Source organism: Vipera ursinii (genome assembly GCF_947247035.1).
Source record: "Vipera ursinii genome assembly, chromosome: 6".
Taxonomy (NCBI): domain Eukaryota; kingdom Metazoa; phylum Chordata; class Lepidosauria; order Squamata; family Viperidae; genus Vipera; species Vipera ursinii.
In genome coordinates this window covers 40792753-40800000 of record NC_139515.1, presented here as the reverse complement: position 1 = coordinate 40800000, position 7248 = coordinate 40792753, and positions in this window count along the sequence as shown.

The window sequence follows — 7248 nt, the reverse complement described above, 5'->3', positions numbered from 1 at the left end:
GAGACCTGGCTTAAAAACAGTAACTGTGAGAGGGACCTTGGAGTCCTAGTGGACAATCACTTGACTATGAGCCAACAGTGTGCAGCAGCAGCCAAAAAAGCTAATAGAATCCTGGGTTGTATAAACAGAGGCATAGAATCAAGTTCACACGAAGTATTATTATCGCTTTATAAAACTCTATTAAGACCACACCTGGAATACTGCAGCCAATTTTGGTTACCATATCACAAAAAAAAATATATGTTGAGTTTGGAAAAAAATTAAGAGAAGAGCAACTAAGATGATCAAAGGCCTGGAGTCTAAAACATACAAAGAATGGCTACAGGACTTGGGTTTGGCTAGTCTAAAGAAAAGAAGAAATAGAGGAGACACGATAGCAGTGTTCCAGTATCTGAGGGGCTGCCACAAGGCAGAGGGAGCCAGGTTGTTCACCAAAGCACCAGAGGGAAGGATGACAAACAATGGTTGGAAAGTGATCAAAGAGAGAAGCAACCTGGAACTAAGGAGAAACTTCCTGACAGTGAGGACAATCAACCAGTAGAACAGCTTACCCCCAGAAATCGTGGGCACTCCATCACTGAAGATTTTTAAGAGGAGACTGGACATTCAACTGTCTGAGACGGTGTAGGTTCTCCTGCTTGAGCAGGGGGCTGGACTAGAAGACCTCCAAGGTCCTTTCTAGCTCTATTCTATTCTATTACCTTCCAGAAATGTATCTTTGAACTTTATGATTGATTTCTGTTTCCTTAGAGGTAGAAAACAGTAATATTTACCAGTCATTCTTTATAAACTGAACAGCTTGAGAACATATATAACATTATATGCTAAAATAATCATTTTAAAAGCCAAAATTTGTTATTTCAGCAGAATATTAAGCACAAATATGTTGTTTTGTGTGTTTGTGTGTCCATGTTTGTGTGTGAGCATAATGTAAGACCACCAGTTTATAAGAAATATGTGATACACAGTGTTAGGTGGGCTTGTAGTGCAACTTACACATACAGTTCAAAGGACTTATATTGTAAGTTAGCTTGGGAAGATTTTAAAAAATGAAAGTCAATTGCAATCCACTTCCATATTGTTATTAAAAAAATAAAAGATACATATCTGCAAAGTAATTATAACTATAATAACAATAATAAATAAAATCACTTGCCTAATTAGTTTCTGGTATTTGCACAATGCTTTTGGGATCTATCAAAGTTATGTAGTTAATTAAAAGTTTGGTTTCTTCATGTTTTGAAAATGTAAAATTCAATCATTATCCAGATATATGTTCAGAACAACTAACAAAATATGGATACCTTGCCCACCATACAGAAAAAGTAAAGAGAAAGGAATCTTTTATATTTGCAAAGTTGGAGAATAATCTTAAGTCACATGATAGATAAAAATACATAAAAAACAATGATACATATTTTATAACATTTAATTGATTTTGTTATAGATTTTGATATATCTTTTATAAAAATATAAAATATCTTTATAGGATATTTTTCATTCAGTCTAGAATTAAATCTACCCTTGTAGAAGGTATATGTAAGTGTACCTTCTTTTTTTCAAGCTACTACTTCTTTTTAAAATGGGTATATACCCATTCATTAATGACAAACCATTTTCAAATATTTCTCTGAGTATTCTAAACTTCACAAATAGGATAATAGCCCTCAAATGCGGTACCACTTCCCATTTCTGGCTTCCATCTGCTCCAAAGTTATCTGCTGTCTGTATCATGTATGTAAACCGCCACCACATTTTTTACTTACAGCAATGACTTAGAATTCCTCAGTGTTATTTATTTAGCACTAAAACATGTGAATGGCTTTACAAGTCTCAGATAAGACCCAATTATTTTTTCAAAAAGCTTACATAAAACAAGAATTAAACACAACACAGGGGAAGATTATAAGACAAGAAATCCGGGATTAGAATTGTTTTATATTTTATTTGCATAACTTATTTTTTTTTAATTGAAAAGTTTTAACATACAATTTTTTCTTTAAAAATCCCCCCTCCCCCTCCCTTCTCCCTCCCCCCTACCTCTCCCCCCTCCCCCCCTCCCCCCCGACTTCCCAGAGCTAAATACAAGGTATATATAAAAAACAATCATAAACAACCATATACTAACAACCATAAACTCTAAAATCCATCACTCTCTAGCTTATATAGGATAAAACAAACCTTAGTAATATTAAATATATATAGAGAAACTAAAATAGAAAAAGAAAAAAAGAAAGAAGACTTATTCAAATGCTACATGAAACTTCTTAACCCTATACTTGTTCTGGATAAACTCAATCCATTTTCTCCATTCCATAATATAGCGTTCTTGCGAGTGATCTTTCAAATAGGCCGAAATCTTCGCCATCTCTGCCAGGTCGGAAACCTTTAAAGTCCACTCTTCTATGGTCGGCAGTTCCTCTTTCTTCCAGTACTGACCTATCAAAAGTCTTGCTGCCGTAATTAAATTCAACATCAACTTAGTGTCCACAACTGTAGCATCTGTAATTATTACCAACAAAAAAAGTTGCGGACAAAACTTTATCCTCTGTTTAAAAATCTTCTGCATGTTCCACCAGACTTTTATCCAAAAGGCCTTAACCTTTTTACAAGTCCACCATATGTGAAAATATGTTGCGTCTTCATCACCGCACCTCCAACATTTAGGCTGATAATTCGGATACATACTTGCAAGCTTTTTAGGATCTAAATGCCATCTATAAAACATTTTGTAAAAATTCTCTTAGATTTTGAGCTTGTGTAAATTTTACATTCCTCACCCAAATCTTTTCCCACGTGTCCATTGTGATAACTTCCTGGATGTTTTGGGCCCATTTTATCATACAATCCTTAACAAGTTCTGTTTCTGAATCAATCTCTATCAACGCAAGATATATCCGTTTAATATGTGCTGGTCCCTGATTTCTGATTTGCTTTATCAAATTTTCATCAGTCATTGTAAAACCATTTTTCTGGTCTTCTTTCCACCTGGCCCGTAACTGAGTATATTGAAACCAATTTTGAACAACCTTCTCTTCTCGCAAGAGGCTATATGATTTCAAACACCAAACATTTCTTTCCAAGCTTAGGATCTCCTTATACGTAGTCACATCATGTTTGAAACCAGCATGTATATTTTCTATTGCGTGTTTTGGAATTGCCCACAGTGGTATCTTGCAATCTAGCTTATGTCTATACTTCTTCCAAACTCTCAACAATGCCTGTCTTAAAATATGCACTCTAAACACATTGTCTACCTTCTTGTCATACAACAAATATGCATGCCAGCCAAACAACAAATCGTGGCCCTCAAGATTTAATAATCTCTCTTGTGTCAAATTAATCCAATCGCTTATTCCTACTAATGCAGCAGCTTCATAATATAGTTTAAGATTAGGCATTTTAAGACCACCTCTCTCACGAGTATCCTGCATAATCTTAAGTTTAACTCGTGGCCTTTTCCCTGCCCAAACAAATTTATTGATACCTCGCTGCCATTCCTCCAAATTAGAATCTTTCTTAAGAATCGGTATCATTTGAAATAAAAATAAAAATTTAGGCAGGACATTCATTTTCACTGCTGCGATCCGTCCCAACAAAGACAATTGCAATTTTCCCCAACTCTCCAATTCTTCATTTGCATAACTTATTGAACCCGAGTAACAAAACAGTTCAATTCAAATTAAATCTAACTCAGAAGACAAACATGCATAATTTTTTTCTGATTGGTGAACTTCACATTAGGATGTGTCAGTTAATTTCAGCTTTCTAAATACTTAACTACTTATTTAGCAATTTGATTTAACACAAGATTCTTAGATAAAATTGTATTAGATTAGAATTTTTATTGCAGACATGAATAAAGCCTTATACACAACAGATGATTTGCCCTCTACAATACAATGAAATTGAAGCCTAGAATTGTGCCCCAAAGTTTACACGTACACATACTTTTGTGGACATTGTTTTATATAGGAGGCAACTTCACATAATAGTTTGCATCACAATCTTCCATAGCTCTGGAATGGCCGATTATCACTTACATCCAGATAAAAGACAATTGCTTCATTACATTGTACAAGTGAGAAAAAGCAGCAGAATCTGAATCTTGATTCCACTGTATATAGAATTGCATTTCATACATAGTAGTTATTGGAATGTTTTCAAAGTATTTAGCTTTTTAGCTTTTCTACAGAACTTAATAGAAGTTCTTATAGTTCTTCAGATAAGCTGATCTGTTTCAGTTGAAAGGAATAAAATAGGTATTATTCAGAAATTTCTAATGAGTCTAAAGGACATTAGAAGTAGCCACCTGAAAATCCTAAGTAATAACAGCTGTCTCTCTATTTCATTTAAAAGTTGACAAGTACAAATGTGATAAGCTGAAATCGCTAGCTAACTGAAACCGCAAGTAGTGGAAAAATAACACCTGTAAGTCTAGAGCTCAATGCATAACCACATACAGATAAAAACCAAGCTTCGTTCATAGAATAGCAGATGGTGATAGATAGGATGGGCACAAAGGGGGCTTCTTGGAAAAGGGTAGGGTAGGGGGCATTGGTTTTAGGCGGTCCGGAGTAGTTTTCGGATGATTGCGGAAGGGGTGTTGAGTGTGATAAGGGAGGGGGGAATCTGCATCGGGAGTGGGATATAAAAATGTGTCGAGCAGCTGTTTGAGGTATGTGTGTTTCAACTCACCAAGCCTTTGCAAATGCTTTTTTCAAATAAAAACTTTGTTACTGAAATTCCAAGTGAGTTTGTTTGTTTTGGGATATTGAGCCATGTTCTATGTTGCTTGTCATAAAAAAACTTAACACCATTATTAAAATTGGGTAACCCAGGTTCTGGAATCCTTGCCAAAGAATAGATAAACTATCTCTGTGATGGAGGGGAGGCTATTGTTGGGAATGAAATGGGCCATTTAAGAAAAGAGATCAACTATCATAAAAATAATGGTAAGGCCACTGATGATAAATTTAAAGGTTCAGTATGGCAATGTGTGTAATGAATAAACATATGCCTTGCTATAATGAAAAATTACAAAGTCACAGAGGAGGAGCTATGTTAAATATTCCAAAATGCTAATCTTACTGTGACAAAGCTACTGTACAACCCTTCCTTCCTAAGGAAAATAGAAGATCTAACCAGATGTTTATCTGTCTCCAGCAAGGGGAGAGAAAGACGACAAAGCCCCAATCCAAGGTGATCTCTGAGTTTGAAATATATAGATTGTGCTCTTCCCGAGGATATATTAGTTAGGAAAGAGTTTCACGAGTACAATATATTGCTAATCAGTGGTGGGATTCAAATATGTGAATAACTGCTTCTCTGTGTGGATGTCGCTTCTGGAAGTCCATTCTGGGCCAGGGCAACAAAAAATTAGCTACCGGTTCTGTTGAAGTGGTGTGAACTGGCTGAACCCCACAACTATTGCTAATGCTTCAGAGAGGGGAATTTTAATAGGACGTTCATGATGAAATGACAAATTATTCACAATATAGAATTAGGTCTTATGTACATTGGCTCAAATTTTCTTGAGCACTACAGTAACTGAGCTCAGCTAAATTCCAGTTCCATAGATTCAACTGCTGAAAACTCAGCTTTGAGGGGCAGATGGAAAGAAAAAAGCGGAGCATAGTGGCACCTTTCTTTTCTGACTGTTTTCTACCTTACGTCTTATATTCAATAAATTCAAAATATTAGGACCCATGCATATTTGCCCTTTTCAAACTAGTCAGCAGAGCCTTTTTATTCCATACTACATCCTGGGCTAACAGCTGAAATTTAATAGTATTCTTCAGAAATGAATAATTACTTTGTTGTAAGTGATAGATTTATCAATGGGCAGTCATTTGTTTGACTGTAATGTTTAAGAGGGACGCGGTGGCTCAGTGGGTCAGGATGCTGAGCTTGTCGATCAGAAGGTCGGCAGTTTGGCGGGTCGAATCCCGAGTGCCGCGTAACAGAGTGAGCGCCTGTTACTCGTCCCAGCTTCTGCCAACCTAGCAGTTCGAAAGCACGTAAAAATGCAAGTAGAAAAATAGGGACCACTCCGGTGGGAAGGTAACAGCGCTCCGTGCGCCTTTGGTGTCTAGTCATGCTGGCCACATGACCACGGAGACGTCCTCGGACGAGCGCTGGCTCTTCGGCTTTGAAACGGAGATGAGCACCGGCCCCTAGAGTCGGAAATGACTAGCACGCATGTGCGGGGGAACCTTTACCTTTACCTTTAATGTTTAAGTTAGCGCTCAGGCTTCCCAACATAATAGTTGTAGATGTGCAGATGTAGGCTGTTCTGAATCAGAAAGTTAGTTCCTCATTTTATATTTCTCCCAGTTATGTGCTACTTATAAAACATGTGTTTGCTACATCGAGGAAATAATCTGGTCTCAGGGAAATGTAATGTTTATATGGAGGGAGGGAGGCAGTAAATTTGCTTGGATTCTATCATATTTCTAAGGTTGTGGTTCCCAAACTGTTGCAGTGCAGGGCATTGCAGTGAACTCACAGGGAAATACTGGGATATTTAAAATGATTGCAGTGTCCATTTGTGAAGCTAGGTTTTGTGGCTTCCATTTGTGTCATATCTTTGTGACACTAATGTGCTGTGGAGCAAGAAAGTTTGGGAACCTCTATTTTAAGACAAAGAGGCTAGTATTCAGTGTTGAAAAGCTAGTACAGTAGCTTTTTAATCAGCAGCTACATGATCACCACTTGTTTCTGAAACTGGACAAAGGTTTTAACAACTTGATCAACTTTTAGCAGATTATAAGAGAATCTGTAGTTGTAGTTTAATCCTGAGTGTCTAGGCAACCTGTCTCTCGACATAGCAATGGGAAGCATCATGCCAGGACATGACATCACAACTTAGCTTTCTAGCCACAATACTTTATTTAACAATTTGCTTATTTTGGCAGAAAACTCTCATATACACATTGATTTATATAAATCAAATCAAACTTATATTACTGTCTTTAGGCAGAGAACAGTAAAAATAATGAACCTGTAATTATTAATAAAACCAAAAATGTGTCTAAGCCTTCATTCATTCTAATCTTAATCTTTATTGTAGACAAGAACAAAAGCCTTATAGACAAGAGATGATTTGCCCACTGCAGTACAATGAAATTAATACCCAGGGCTGCATTCCAGAGTGTAAACCCTTGAGTTTTCCCTCTTCCCTTTCTGCTTGGACATCCACTTGATGTGGAAGGCAGCTCAATTATATTTTACATAATAGTTATCTCT